Here is a 15,684-nt window from a genome sequence, read left to right as displayed (position 1 = left end):
AGCAGGAATTGCTCACACTCCTGGATATCATAAGCTTCATCAAGGATGTTGTGTCTACATCTCTTAACAGTTGTGGCTATAGGGAAGCTCCCTTCTGAGTGTCAATTCAGAAGACAAAGAACAAGAGTTGGCTCTGAGCTTTGTGCTTGGCAGTGAGGCTACCCCAGGGAAAGGGGGATGTTGGGCCTTTGCTGTTGTCTTCTCAATTTCCCTACTGGATTGCTCCTGGCTCCTCACCCCTGCCCCCCTGACCCTGGGCAGTGGATATGAAGAGGGTACTCTCAGAGAGACAGTCAAGTTTTTCATACTGATGTAGGTTTCCTGTGGTTGAGAGGTGAACGGTGTTTAGAAAATATTCTGCTTCACCCTTACTCTACAGATGAGCCAAATGGAGCACAGGAAGACTAGAAGATGATTTTCCCAAAGTCAGAGGGACACCAGTGCTATTGAGAAGCAGAAGATGGCTTCATGTAGCTGGAAGGAAGGGCAGCACATCTCCTGGCACATTGTACTCAATAAACAGTAACTCCTTATACCTAATGGGGTCCTTATCTCCATGGACCATCCTGAGGACAGATGAGTGCCCAGAAGACAGGTGTTTTGCACAGAGATGAGGAGAGATCACTTTAGGGAACTTTGCTTGTTTGCCACATGAACATTTTAGCACAGCTCATCTTCCAGAAGACTTGTAAGTGCTTTAGCTCTGAACTCAGGGGATTAAGTGCAAAACGCTTTCAGCACAGGCTAATATTCAAGTGGAAAATATCAGGCAGCTAGGGACACGACTCATGTTCTTCACATGAATTTTAAGGTGTGTCACAAATTAATTTACCTTAATTCTCAGATAATCTCAGGTGCTAGTGATGAGAAAGAATTACATAATAGAATAAGAATTACAATTCAAATAGTTTTAAATAGCTAATTGTCTTTTTTGGAGGCAGTGGGTAAATCTAAAGCACTAAGGCTAAGTTCATTGTTGCTGTACAAGTGGGTTGAGTGCTTTCCCAGTCCTTATTTTCAGGGTTAAGCAGAATCAACCTTTCTTGAAAAGCTACAACTATATGGATCATCTCCATAAGGAAGTGGTGATCTCTACACCATTCCTCATTGTGCTTTCCTTGAAGACAATCACCACTTAACACAGACAGGACTGATTTCCAGCTATTTTCTTCCAAGAATGACTCACTCCTAGATCCATTGCTTGCAAGGCACAAACAGCTTTTCCTCTAGCCCCTGCTGTGGGTTGCGACCCCTTTGGCGGTTGAATGACCCTCTCACAGGGGTCGCCTAAGACCACCCTGCATATCAGATATTTACATTACGATTCATAACAGTAGCAACATTACAGTTATGAAGTAGCAACGAAAATAATTTTATGGTTGGGTCACAGCATGAGGAACTGTATTTAAAGGGCCGGAAGGTTGAGAACCACTGGAGATGCTTACTTGATTAGATGGTATGGTCCTTCTGGGTGGAAACTCCACCGTTTATGCTTGTCCCCCTTATGAAAAGAATCCATTATTTGTTATCCTAGGAGACTCTCTTCTATGCCTCTCCTACCCCATATAATCTGTTCACCTATTCTCTCACTCATGCAGTTTAGGTGGTTGAAAAGTGTCAGTGAGCTCTTCCCAGCCCAACACTCCCTTACCCAATTCCTGTATTTTCATTATTCCAAAATAATGTGTTTGCATAAAATCAGATCTTCCCAAGCTTGCTTCACTCTGGGAACCCCTGGCATGCTTGTAAAAATAATAGGCTCTGTGACCTTCAGTGGAGAGGGATTCAACAAAAATCTATTCTGGGCCTGCTGTGGGCTAAATTTTGGGCCATGTCCTAATAGCTTATAGTAGGCATATTGATTCAGATCCATTGTCTTCAAGAAACTTCAGTTGGGGAGGGGATGTGTTGAAAGCTTTGAGTAGGAAGTGGGCAGAGGGTATAGAAAGTAGAAAATCCAGAAACCACTTTTTGTGGGCTCAAGGCTGGGCCTGCTCCATAAGCAGGGCCTTCAGGTCAGCTCCAAGTAGGTAGGCTTCTATCTTGAGGGAGAAGGTAATAAAACAAATGATTGCCGATTATTTCTGTTCCAGCCTTGTCTGTCCTTTTTAAACCCTACTCATCAAGTTGGATATTGCCCAATTATTGACACGGAAATTAATACTGAGCAATTCACCTTCAGGGACTGGGGCCCTCAGGGCATTTTAAAGGTCTCATCTCACTTGCAGTGAGTTTGCAAGTGCCAAAGACTAGGCTCAACAAAGTGGAGAATTTTTTCAACTCAGTTGCACATGTAAATCTAATTGTGACAGAAAATAACCCTGATCTCTTTTTTTTCAAAAATCCCAGAATTTTAATCTATAAATTCTATATTGAATTTATTTGTATTAAAAAATATATATGTTTTCTGTTTATGTTGCTTTCAGACTGAAATAACTAATTTTTGACCCCTCCATGGCAAGGAAGTAGACCAAGTGAAATTGGCAGAAACTAGGCTCCTTATTTTGGGTTTGCCTCAGAGTTTGGGGGTTCCTTTAAGGTGATTGGGGGCTGGCTGATTAAACTGGGGACATGAGATAGAGTGGGGGAATCAGGAACCAGATGTGCTTTTGGACTTGACTCCACTTGTCTTCTCTGAGCCTTGCCCTGGAAGTGGGTTTGTTTTTCAGTTACTCACTAAATAAAAGCTCTGGAAACCATTGCTCTTCCATCTTGCCTTTGCTCCACAAAGTAAAGCATCTCTTTGCTCTTACTTCTAGGAGAAAGTTTCCTCCTTCCTGGATGGGAATGAAAAGTGGGCATGCTGTGTGCATGCAGGTAGATTCCCAAGCATCCAGCAAGTCCCAGAGAATCCCTCCAAAGAGGGGCCCATTTTCTTCTTCTTCTTCTTTTTTTTTAAATATATTTTATTGATTTTTTACAGAGAGGAAAGGAGAGAGATAGAGTTAGAAACATCGATGAGAGAGAAACATCGACCAGCTGCCTCCTGCACACCTCCTACTGAGGATGTGCCCACAACCAAGGTAATGCCCTTGACCAGAATCGAACCTGGGACCCTTCAGTCCGCAGGCCGACGCTCTATCCACTGAGCCAAACCGGTTTCGGCCCATTTTCTTCTTATCAGCCAGAAAGTTCTATTTTATTCCCATGACATTTGTTCAAATGACCTTGTTCTTCAGGAAACTGACCTTCTGTTTTTAGCGTCATATTTTTAAGATACACTAGTATACTTACAAAGGATCTCCTTCTCCAAAGTCATACATACAGACCTTGACCAGAGCTTGAAATTTGTCAAAGGGACCTTGATGAGGGCATCTGTCCTGCATTTATCCTTTGTGTCTACCCACTATCTGCCTGCTAGACAGTCCTTCTGTTTCCAATAAGGGTCTTTACCAGCTATTCATCAATAAAAGTCCACTCTGCTTGGCTTCTCTAAAATTGCAAGGCTCTTCTCCATGGGGATTTCCACTCCAGCAACAATGCAGGCATTTTAAGTCACTGGACAATTTTGCATTTTCATAGCATCCTGTTTTGTGGTTTCATAGACCGTGTGGAATGCAGAAGCTACTATTGGGCCACTTCCCCTTCTTTTGGACATTTCATTTCATTCATCAAGGAGAGGTGATTCATCATGGTGATTGTCCTGTCCTGTCACTTCCTGGAGTCACTTCCCAGCTGTGTGGTTGAATGTAGGGCTCATCAGCTCCTTGGTCCTCGGATTCCTCCTTTGTAAAAAGGGGTAGCACTTTGGGACCTTGAGTTTTGGGATGTGTTTTCTGTTTATTGTCCAAATGTCCAGAAATTCCCTTCCCATCATCAGTTGATACATAAGTACTTAAAAAAATACTTCCAACAAATATATTTCCTAAATGTATTTGCATTTTAACTGTTAGGTGGTTTTTCCTCTAAGTTGCAGATGTTAAATTTTATACAAATACTTTATTTTTCCCTTTGTGACTTCTTCTATTGCCTAACCTATCAGAATGTCATTAGAGCAGTGATCATAGTTTTATTATATAAAAGTTTAGAAAAGTCAGTATGTAAAGTCCTAACATTCAATAGAATAGTGGGGAAAGAACATTGACAATTTACAGAAGAAATACAAATGCAAAAAAATTTCTATATTCAATATGTCATCCACAAATAGTGACAGTCTTATTCCTTTCTTTACTACTTGGATGCCTTTTATTTTTTTTTCTTGTATAATTGCTGCGGCTAGGACTTCCAGTACTATGTTAAATAATACAGGTAAAAGTGGGCATCTTTGTGTTGTGTCTTGATCTTAGAGGAAAAACTTTCAGGTTTTCACCATTGAGTATGATGTTAGCTGTACTCTTGTCATATATGGACTTGGACTTATTATGTTGAGGTATGTCCCTTCTATTCCACTTTGTTGAGAATTTTTATTATGAGTGGATGTTGAATTTTTCCAAATGCTTTTTCTGCATATATGAGATTATCATATGATTTTTATTCTTGGTTTTGTTGATGTGATGAATCACACTATTATTATTTTGCAGATGTTAAACCACTTGCACTCCTGGTATAAATACAACTTGATCATGGTGTATTACACTTTTAATGTACTGTGGAATTCGGTGTGCTAGTATTTTGTTGAGCGTTTTGGAATCTATGTTCATCAGGAATATGGGCCTGTCATTCTCTTTCTTTGTGGTGTCTGGTTTTGGTATTAGGGTAATGCCAGCCTCATAAAATGAGTATAGATGTGTTTCTCCCTTCTCAATTTTTTGGATAGTTTGAGAAGGATAGGTACTCATTCTTCTTTAATGTTTGGTAGAATTCACCTGTGAAGATATCAATTCACCTGTAAGGAAATACTAAGTAAAAGTAAAATAATGAAATGCCAACTTTCTCTTATAAAAATAGCAAAGTACAAAGCGCCAAGGTGACATTGCAGGAGCTGTGCCTGGGGGGCAGTAGTTGCTTCCTTGAAATCTACCCCAGAAAGTCCTCAGTGAGATGGAGGGTGGAGGGGCAAGAGAGGGGAAGAGAAGCTTTGGGAAACTTCCTGTAAATTTAGGTTTAGTTTGCATGTGTCCAAAGATTGAGCAGAAAGCATTGATTAACTAAATTAAAGAATGATGGTAAGAAGAGGGCCTTAGGCTCCCCTGTGGGCCCCAAAAGAAGATAGTTATTCTAGGAGGCACTCTGCCATGGGGGGTGTGGACTGTGCTGCAAGGACTCACAGTTCACTGAGGGCAAGAGTCAAACTTGAACCAGATGTGAAGAGAATTGGGGGGGGGGCAAGCTTCCTTGAGGGTCTGATGCCTGCCAGGAGACCAAAGGATGGACTTGGTGGCTGGGAAGGTGTATAGAGTCAGGGGGATGAAAAGGGTGGGTGTGCCAAGGTAATTCCATTGCTCTCCCAGGTTTTGATTCAGTGTGTGTGTATGTGTAGTGTACATATATATCCTATATAATAAAGATGTAATATGCAAATTGACCATCACTCCAATACACCTGATGGCCGCTCCATGTGGACACAAGATGGCTGCCACAAGATGGCTGGCAGAGGAGGGCAGTTGTGGGCAATCAGGCCTGAAAGCGAGGGCAGTTGGGGGCAATCAGGCCTGCAGGGGAGGGCAGTTAGAGGCAACCACACTGGCAAGGGAGGGAAGTTAGGGAAGTGAGGGCAGTTGGCGGTGACTATCCTCCCCCTCCAATTATGGCATCAGCTGATGGCAGTAACAATAAGGCTTGTGATTGAAGGAAGCCTGTTTGACAGGGTATGGGCAGCTATGCACCCACGACTCCCTCATCGGCTGACTTCCATGTATAAGATGCCCCTCGATTTTCAGTCTAACGATTTTAGAAAATATAACATCTTATACACGGAAAAATACGGTAAGTTTTCATATGCTTATCCTATATAATAATCCTATATAATAAAAGGGTAATATGCAAATTGACCCTAACAGCTGAATGACTGGTCACTATGATGTGCACTGACCTCCAGGGGGCAGTGCAGAATATAGGAAGGCACTGGCCAGCAGCCAGAAGACTCCAATTGGCCCTGATCTCTGGCCAGGTCTAGGGACCCTACCCATGCACAAATTTCGTGCACAGGGCCTCTAGTATTTTACAAAACACAAAACTGGAATCCTATTGATTACCAGTTTTAACCAATTTTTACATTTAACATTATTTCAGAAGCATTTTCCCTTCATTAAACATAATCAGTAAATTCTGTGTTCAAATATTTATTTCCCAGGGAGACCAGCCATCACCCATACTAAAGAGAAGCCCCTGTTACTCTCTGTCCATTTTCTCTACTTTGTTTTATACTAACACTAACTACCACCAAATTTACAAATACACACACAAACATGAACATCCCCTAAACTATAAGCTGTGGGATGGCCAGGGCCTCCTCTCCTTTGCTCACACCTATCTCCTCAGGGCCTGGACTTCAGACAGGCAGAGTGGGTGCTCAGTGATTATTTATTGAATGAATAAATGAATGAAAAAATGCTACATAATAAATGATCAAATAGTTACTTTTGAGAATTCTAATCATATATTTTTCATTGGACAAGAGATTTCGAGATTTTTCACTTTGTCAGTAAAACTCCAATGACCACCTCTAGAAATAAACCTTCCTCTGTTTCCTTAAGGATTTCCTTCAGCCAGGTCACCAGATGTGGCCTGTGGGTCAGTGTATGGAGGTTCCTGCAGTGGAGTTCTTTCTTAGAGACCCTGTTGTATTCATTTAGCATAGGGTCCAGAATATCTCAGGAGCTTGAGAAAATGTTTGGTGAATGAACCAGCTAAGTAGCAAGTGGAATCAGAGGAGACATTGTAACCCATAGGATTTGGTGCCTGTCTCATAGGCCCTCTAGGGCCAAGGTGGTCTGGCACCATGCATGTGATACCTGATGTCCAGATGGTCTCCTCACCCATGGAGGCCTGTGGGTGGATGGCTGCCAAATGAGTCATTGTGGCCACAGAGAACCTCCAGGGAGCTCAGGCAGCCTAATGAAATGGGCTTTTTGCCCCAGGAAGCATTTTGTGGATTTCAAGGATCAGAGGGGACCTTAGTGAAGAAAAGAGATTTCATAGCCTTAACCTCAGGGGCGACAAATGTCTTCAAGAGTTTTGGGCTATAATTGATCATGTTTGGAGCAAGACCGCAGGAACATCCTGGCAGAGACCATCTGGGGCTCTTGGAGGGAGGCAAGACAAGGGCTAATAGGTTGTGTGTGTATGTGGTGGGAGGCTGAAATCTCTGAACACTGGCTGGAGACCCGGGCTGGCAAGGCAGTGGCCCATCCCCTGGGCTGGGAGCCTGGGACACCATGAAGAGGAAAGCCAGAGTTCCTTCCCACTTCCTTCCCATGTGCTCTTTTGAAAGTCCCAGTCATCACTTTTCTCTCCCCTCGCCCACACATTGCTTGTCTTGGATTTGGGATGCGTTTGAATGAAACTTGGTCTTGGTTTGAACGATGCAGAACCAAGTCCTTTATTTTCCATGGGTAGCATTTATGGGTTAGAAACTGGTAGCAAAATAGAAAAATGTGTGTTGTGAAGAACCATGTGCTGTGAAACTGTGGGATCAGTGCATAAGGACCTTAGCACTTCTACAAACTGGTAGCTCACAGGATTCATTCTTCGTAGTAAGTTTATAGTTTGCAAATCTCGGGTGATTCTGAAAGTTCTTGAGCTCTGGGAGGTCTGGGAGGTCAGGCCTATGGGAGCACTTCCTTGGACCACTCCTGCAAGGCCGTGGCTGAAATCAAGCCAGCAGCTGGAGGCTCTGGCCCAGGTAGCTCCCCACACTACGGGTCAGTATTTCACCTGGCACACAGACCTCCCTGCCCCAGGAAGAAAGCAGCTGGGCCTCGTGGCTGGCCTTTCTCTCTTCATCATTTCAGTGTTACCTATTCTGACTGAGTTACAGGTATTTTGTTTCTTGCTATTTTGAATATGTTTTAAATCCTGAGGGACTTTTGCAAAAGTAGACAGCGTATCTCAGGTCACTGTTCACCAGGTTTGGGAGAAAAGAAGCTGGTAGGAAGAAGGCGGGTTGCAGCAAGAGCCTGTATACCACTTTCAGAAGCTGCCGAGCTGCTCTTAGTCCCGAGTGAAGGAAATTGATGTTTATGGGAAGGAACTCGTTCCTGCTGGGAGCATTTAAGCCTTTGTCAGGGTCTGGTCTGGGCTCAGCTATTTACTCTGTGTCTATGTGTGTGGAACCACATGAAAGGTTGCTCTGGAAAATTGTAAGCTACACACAGCAGAGAATCACAAACCATTAATATCTACCACCTGCTGCACTCAGTTGGCATTAAATAACATCTTGTTTCTCTCTTTGGAGAAAAGTCACAAGTGTCAGGCCAGGGCCCTGATGATCCATGAGATGCCACCCACCTGACCCTTGAATCCTGTCTGAGACTGACCTTTTCTGGGGTTGAGGACTACCAATCAGTACAGAGAGCTGACTCCTTGATCTTGAAGGCAGCCCTTGCAGTCATAGACTTTCCCTAAAGCTTGGCTCTCAAACTTGGCTTGAGGTGGCCAGGTGAAATACAGGATTCCTAGTCAAATTTGAGTTTTGACAAAGAATGAATATATCTTTAGTATAAGTATGTCTTATGTAATGTTTGGAAGCATACTAAAAATGATTAGTTACCTGAAATTCAAATCTGACTGGGCCTGCAGTTGTTTTATTTGCTAGATTTGCCACTGAAGGCTCAATATAGAAATCACCTGGGAGTTTCAGAGAGTACTGATATCTGGATTCCAGCCCAAGAAAATCTGTTCATTGGTTTTGATTGGGCCTGAACACTGGAGATTTTAACAGCTTCTCTTCTGATTTGAATATGCATGAAAGTTTGACAGCCACTGGGCTAACACAGTGACTTCTAAATTGTCCTCAGCTTTGCAAAGTGTCACCACCACGTGCTTTTTCATCTTAGTGATCTAGAGTCCCTTAATGAACTGCTTTTGTTAATCTGGCACCATCGGCTAGTCAGCCCCTTGAGCCTGTTTTCTCAACTGTAGATGAGGGTATGGAACCAGGGTAATGGCTGATCTTCAACATTATCCATGAAATTGCCCCTGAGTGCATGCTCTATCCAAAAGGGTCCAAAGCAGCCAGTCACAAACAAGGAAACCTTTTTGAGCTCTCATGATTGAATCTTAAATATCCCTGTGAATATTGTGTTTTCCTCTTATAACACACGTATGTGTCTTTATAGAAAAATGAGGAATTGTTTCTTTCTGTACAATGTTCACATAAAGTTGACAACAAAAAAAGACAAACTCTTTATCCACCAAGTCATGGGCCCCTGGTTCACCTGTGAGATCTCTTGCCGTGGTTCTCAACCTTCCTAATGCCGCTACCCTTTAATAGAGTTCCTCATGTTGTGGTGACCCCCAACCATAAAATTATTTTCATTGCTACTTCGTAACTGTAATTTTGCTACTGTTATGAATCGTAATGTAAATATCTGATATGCAGGATGTATTTTCATTGTTACAAATTTAACGAAATTAAAGCATAGTGATTAATCACAAAAACAATATGTAATTATCTATGTGTTTTCCGATGGTCTTAGGCAACCCCTGTGAAAGAATCATTCGACCCCCAAAGGGGTCTCCACCCACAGGTTGAGAACCGCTGTCTTACAGGAAGCACGTGATGGTTGAGGAACCAAAGAAGCCATGCTCCCATGTGCTGTGGAGTTTGGCTCAATGATTTCATTCGCAGGCACAGCTCATTGCCTTTCCTCACCTGGAGAAATAAGAGCTTAGCGTTAGGCTCAGGTGAGCTTGCTGATCAGCTAAGGCTCCTCCTTCTGTCTCAGTAACAGATTGGGTGAGTAGCAGCGGGCTTTAAATGGCTGCACTTAGAAACACGTCGACTCTTCATCTATAAGAGGCAAGGCAAATAAATCGTGGCATTTCAGCTATGGAATTCTGTGTAAGTAGTAAAAAGAAGGTGTTATATTTTTTGGCGTTGACTGGGAAGTATGCTTATTCTCTATAGTTAGTGAGGAAAGCAGATTGTAGAATAATATAGCCTGAAATATAATGAGATGGGCTGCACGGGGGTTTTTTTTGGGGGTGGGGGGTGGGGAGACGATTACATTTCTTAGATCAAAATTTACTAGACTCATTGTGGCACTGTCCGCATGACCTGGGTGCTGGTTTGAAAAGCAGAATCTCAGGCTTCACCCCAGACCTCCCAGTTGGAACCTGTTATTTAACAAGATCCTTGGATAATTCACATACACAGTCAATTCTGAGAAGCACTGCTTTAGACCCTCTGGGTTGATCAACATGTAAAAATACCACCTATTCCTTTTGCAATACATGAATGAAATTTTTAAAAACTTTTGAAACTGTGTTTGTAAGGTTAATGATCTATGTAACGTCCATAACTGTTATTTTATTCCAAGCAAGTTTCTATCACCTGTGCTATTACTCTGCAGAGAACCGGAGAGTAGGTTGTACCTGACTGAGTCAGCGTCTCACACTCTGGGTCCGGCAGTTTCTCTGACCCCTGTTGATCCCAATTCTCACACCATCCTATGTCCGCATGTCCCTTCTACCTGTCCCCACAGAATCGGGACTGAGTGTGACTGCAGATGTGAACATGTCACTTGGGGCCGTGGTGGCCGTGTACTATGGCTGAGCTGCTGGCCTGGAGACAGCTCTTCCGTGAGCTGACCGCATTTGCTGAGTGGTAGATTGTTTTGTAGAATTTGGTCTGGTCTGGAAACTGGCAGGGAAATGCTATGGTTTCTTGAACTGTAAATAACATTGAACAGATCCCTTCTTGTAGTAGTTTCCAAAACAGTCTGCCACAGCCTGCTCAGCGCCTTGGGGAAATTTTCAGTGGAGAATGAAGCAAGGTTCTGCTGGTTTTGCTAATAGGATAAACAGTTCTCCTCTGCCTTGCAGACTGGTAGCAGCCCCACTGAACTCTCTCCCAAAGCATTTCATCATCTTCCTCTGAAAGATAGTAGAGAGTCGAGAATGCTGGAGATGAGGCCACAATGGGAGCAGCAAATCTGTAAGCCTGAATCTTTGGCTGGAACCTCACTTTTGAAAAGAGAAGAGGATCTCCAAATGGAATAAGGGACGGTTACAAAAGGGTGCTGGGGCTGTATCCTTTAAGCCTCCCTTCTTCCCCAAAAGTCAACCCCAGACTTACCCTAATGGCACATGTGATTTCAAGGTCCTAGTGAGAAAGGATCCAAAGAGAGAAGCTGGGGTTTAATGGAATGTTACTATCTCAGGGGTTAAAATGTGCCCAAGTCTAATTGGAAGAATGAAGGATAAAATCTTTGGCTCTACTGGGAGAGAAATGGTGGTCTGGATGACCTAGTCTGGCTGCTCCTGCTGGTCTGACAAAGATGAATGGGAGGACAAGTTCTGCTTTTGATGAGACCGAATGAGGTGATGTCTGCATTTTCCTGAAGGTTGTATGCAACAACTTCACCCTTGCCAGAAACCAATGTGTAAACAGGACCACAGAGGAAACACAGATCCTCAGAATGGCCAGTCTGTTGACACTGGGAAAACTGAATGGACTCCCACATCGACAGCCACCCTGTCCCTGACTCTGCAGTTTTTATTTTCTCCCCATGGTTTCTGATCTAAATGTTCTTCATTTAAGCCCCAATGCTCTTTTAATATCAAAAAGTTGTGTTTCCTTTCCCCAGTCCCTAACAAAGTAAATGTCTGTTGTTGTCTGGTGTATTGCCTGGGAATGAGCCATGTTTTCCAAAGAAAATTAATGCAGTTCAGCTCAACCATTGTGTGAATCAAGGGTTTGTGCAGAGAAAAGAGACACCAAAATGAAGAAGGTGTCACTGGGGACATCTTCAAGATCCACATGAGTACCTGATAGGGTTTTGTTGGGACAACTGGAAGAGACTGAAAATGAAAGGAATTCTGTCATAGTCTGTTACAGATGCGTTCCCTCTTAGAGGCTGTTCCCATGTCCACACACAAGCCGTCCCCTCATCCCTGGAATACCTGCTCCTTCTTTGTCACTTTCTCCCCAATCTGGCCCCCTCTGTCTGACAAGTTTGTGTTATCCTCAAGTCCTGATCTCAATACAGAGTCACATTTAAAGGAAAAGTATCCCCGCAGAAAACAAAATCATGAGAGGCAATTTTAATCTTTGTTAGAGACTATTAAGAAAATACCTAGCCCTGGGCAGCATGAGTCAGTGGTTAGAGCATTGGCTTGAGCAACAAAGGGTAACAAGTTGGCATCCCAGTCAAAGGCATGTGCAGGTTGTGTGCGGGAGGCAACCAATAGATGTGTCTCTCTCACATCGATGTTTCTCTCTCTCTCACCTCTTCCCTCTCCCTTCCACTCTCTCTAAAAATCAATGGAAAAATATCCTTGGGTGAGGATTAATAAAACAAAACAACAAACAAACAAACAAAAACCTAAAGCTGAGTTTGATGGGAGTGTGGGTGGGAGCAAAAAAATATAATGTTTCTTTAAAATCCCCTCTTGGTACATTTATCTCTCTCAGTAAGTATCTTGTGTCCACCGGTTATGCTTATATGCATGCATATAAGTCCTTCCGTCGATCTCTTACCCCCACTTCTGTCCCCCCCCCGCCCCCGCCGGCCTTCCCGATGCCGTTTGACGGTCTCTCAGTATCTTTCACTTGAATTTCATCTCTTTCCTCTCAAGCTCAGCTCCCAGTGAAAACATTCCCCAAACTTGGCCTAATAACCCCTGACTTTGTAGTTCTCAGATTGGGAGCCAGCCTGCCTGGGTTCCAGTCTCTACTTTTTAATTTGAAACTATGTATTCCTTAGTTACTTAGTCTTTTTTCTACATCTATAAACTGGGGACAAAATTTCAATGAATTAATATATGCAAAGTACTTAGAGATATGCCTGGCACAAGGTAAGTGCTAGGTATGGGTTTATTATTATTCTTTCTAGTCTTTCTATTTCTCAATCTATTCTTTCTAAGAGCTAGTAGTGTCCTCCCTTTTCAAATAAAATCCCTCAGCCATTCTGTCTTCACATTTCCCACCTCCTCAATCCCCTGGTCTCCTACTAAAGCAAAGGTGGGAAAGAGGAAGAAGAGAGGTGATGGGTCCTCAGGTAGCAGTGCTTTTTCTCTGATACGCCTGCATCTGAAACTTCTATTCATCCTTTAAACCCAGACATTGCCTTCTCTGTGACCTTTATTAGTCCTGCAGAGAAAGCCCCTTCATCCTCTTCCTGAATGACATCTGTATAGCTTTCTACTACTACACACATCACCCAGAATCTACATTGTTTGCTTATCTTTCTATCTGCACCATTGAACTGTGAACTCCTTTGAGGAGAGGGAATCTGTCTCATCTGGCTTCCTATCATGAGCGCAGTATTTGGTACACAGAAGGATCTTAATAAAGTTGGTTGAACTTTATTAATGAATTGAATGAGATCCCCCATTGCTTAGTGGGAAGGCAGAAATGTTATGAACTTTGGGGAGCTACAGAGGATGGTGTTGAAGAAGGTTATGGGTTGTCCCACTCCCAATGCCTAGATGCAAATTACATGTGGTTGGTTCACACTGGGAATAGAGATGCTGCAGCCTGCAGCAATGATGCTCTGAAGGGCTCCTTTCCCGGCACAAGAAATTAATGAGTACTAGTGGCACTAAATATGAACACTATCTAATGACATTCATAAATGTCTGATATATTTGGCACAGTGCCTACAACAACATGGAAGCCATTCCCCATTTATTTCTTAAAATGAATCTGACTCATTTAAAAATAATAACAAACCAATCACCACCAACAAAAACCATAAGCAGGACAAACATTTAGTCTCCTCTATGACCACCTCTGAGGTTATGTGTATTGAGATTTCCCATCCTAAATATAGGCAAAAACATTCCTCTCTGACTGAATTTGCCTTTTAAAAAGACTGAACAGAGAGGGCAAATGAGGCCTCTTTGGAATCCCAGCTGTTAGAGAACTAAGCTTTTGATAAAAATACAACTGGATACAATCCTATGTTGAAGCCACACTTGAGTTCTCCTGCAAATCTTGTGTTAGTGAAGGCAATGACAGAAGGACAGGCACAATGGAGGTGCTGGAAAAGGTGGAGATGACCAGTGGGGCAGGTAAGCATTGCCTGTGCATTCCATGTCAATGTCCAGATGACAGACGTGCTTTAGGTGCTGGGAGGAGACTCCCACTTAGGAAGCCCAGAAGCCCAGATCATGCCCATGAAGAGGACAGGAAGCGGATACCACCTGCACAGGGACCATCTAGCTGAGGAGTGAGGCCTCAATTCTCATGGCCTCGGGTGTGAAAGGTGTGGCATTCTTCTTAGTACTCAGGTACAATAATGCCACATTAAAAAAAATTCGGAATCAAATTTAGCCAGTTTTAGGCCTCAGCCTTCAATAATGTACAATACTGAGACCCTGAAGAAGAGCCTGGGATCTCTGGTGGCCTCTGAGCTACTCAAGAGATACAGCAAAAAGTCCACCAGCAGATGGAGGAAGGGGGAGACCAGATGATTTGCCCAAAGTCTCACAGCAGATAAGAGACAGGGCCATAGCAAGCACAACGCACTGCCAACCCAGATCATTGTCCTCTCTCCTCTCTCATGTGCCAGAGCCATTCAGCGGGATAGTGGCTCTCGGCAAGGCTCCAGGGGGAGAACTTGCTAAGTGCCCACACAGCAATTGTCAGTGCCAGCATTGACCTCATCATTCCAAAAAAGGTGACAAAAGCTGAAGTGATAGGACTCCATGTCTTCAAGTCTCATGCTCAGAGTTCAGAAATCACCCAGGAAGTGAAACCACAGAACCATCTGTAAGTGAAAAGAAATAAGGAAGCCAGGAGGAGGAAGCGTCAAAACAAACCCTGATCTGGGTCCTGATGACATTTAAATAGGGTTATGATATGATCAATGAGGGGACGTCTTAGTTGTAATAAGAAGCAAAAGGTTATTTCAACATCCATTTATTGAATGACTCATTGATGCCAAGTCCCATGCAAAGTGCTGGAGAAATAAAGATTAATTAGGCCCCAAGTTCACTGTCTGGTCCAAGGACTGTCTCTAACATGCCCAGCATACTCAGTGCAGTAGATGTAACCACAGGCCTCTGTACAGGGCACAAGAGCTTTAGAAACAAAGTGATTTCATAGCTCAAATGGTCAGCGGTCCTTTGAAATGAAAATAAAATGGACTCCAGCCCACCATTCATGACTAGGGGGCAGCTAATGCCCTCTCCCAAATGTCTGTCGATGTCCAGTTTTACGGGCTCAAAGTTCCCTCTGACTCTGAGAATCTGTCAGACTCACAAGATGATGTGTCTCCATTTCTACAGCTTTTCTTTCCCTCTGCTCCACTCTGCCCCAGATATGGGACTCATTCTTTTACTCCAAATACTTCACACAAGCTGGGATCATGTTTAAAACAATGGTATGGAGATGGACACTGAAAATGAAGAACAAACCACTGGTCAGAATTGAGAGTGGCAATAAAAACACCATGTGGACATCCAAGATTAGGTGGCAGCTACACTTACCTCCTCCCAGGACCAGACTGGAATTACATTTTTATATACTCTGCTTCTTGAAATGCAATCCTCAGAAGCATTAGATCACCTATAAACGTATTAGAAACGAACATTCTTGGCTCCCACTCCAGACATACTGAGTTAGGAACTCTAGGG

The sequence above is a fragment of the Myotis davidii genome, unplaced genomic scaffold, assembly GCF_000327345.1.
Source record: "Myotis davidii unplaced genomic scaffold, ASM32734v1 scaffold370, whole genome shotgun sequence".
Taxonomy (NCBI): domain Eukaryota; kingdom Metazoa; phylum Chordata; class Mammalia; order Chiroptera; family Vespertilionidae; genus Myotis; species Myotis davidii.
The sequence above is the reverse complement of the archived record's forward strand: the minus strand, read 5'-3'. Positions refer to the sequence as shown.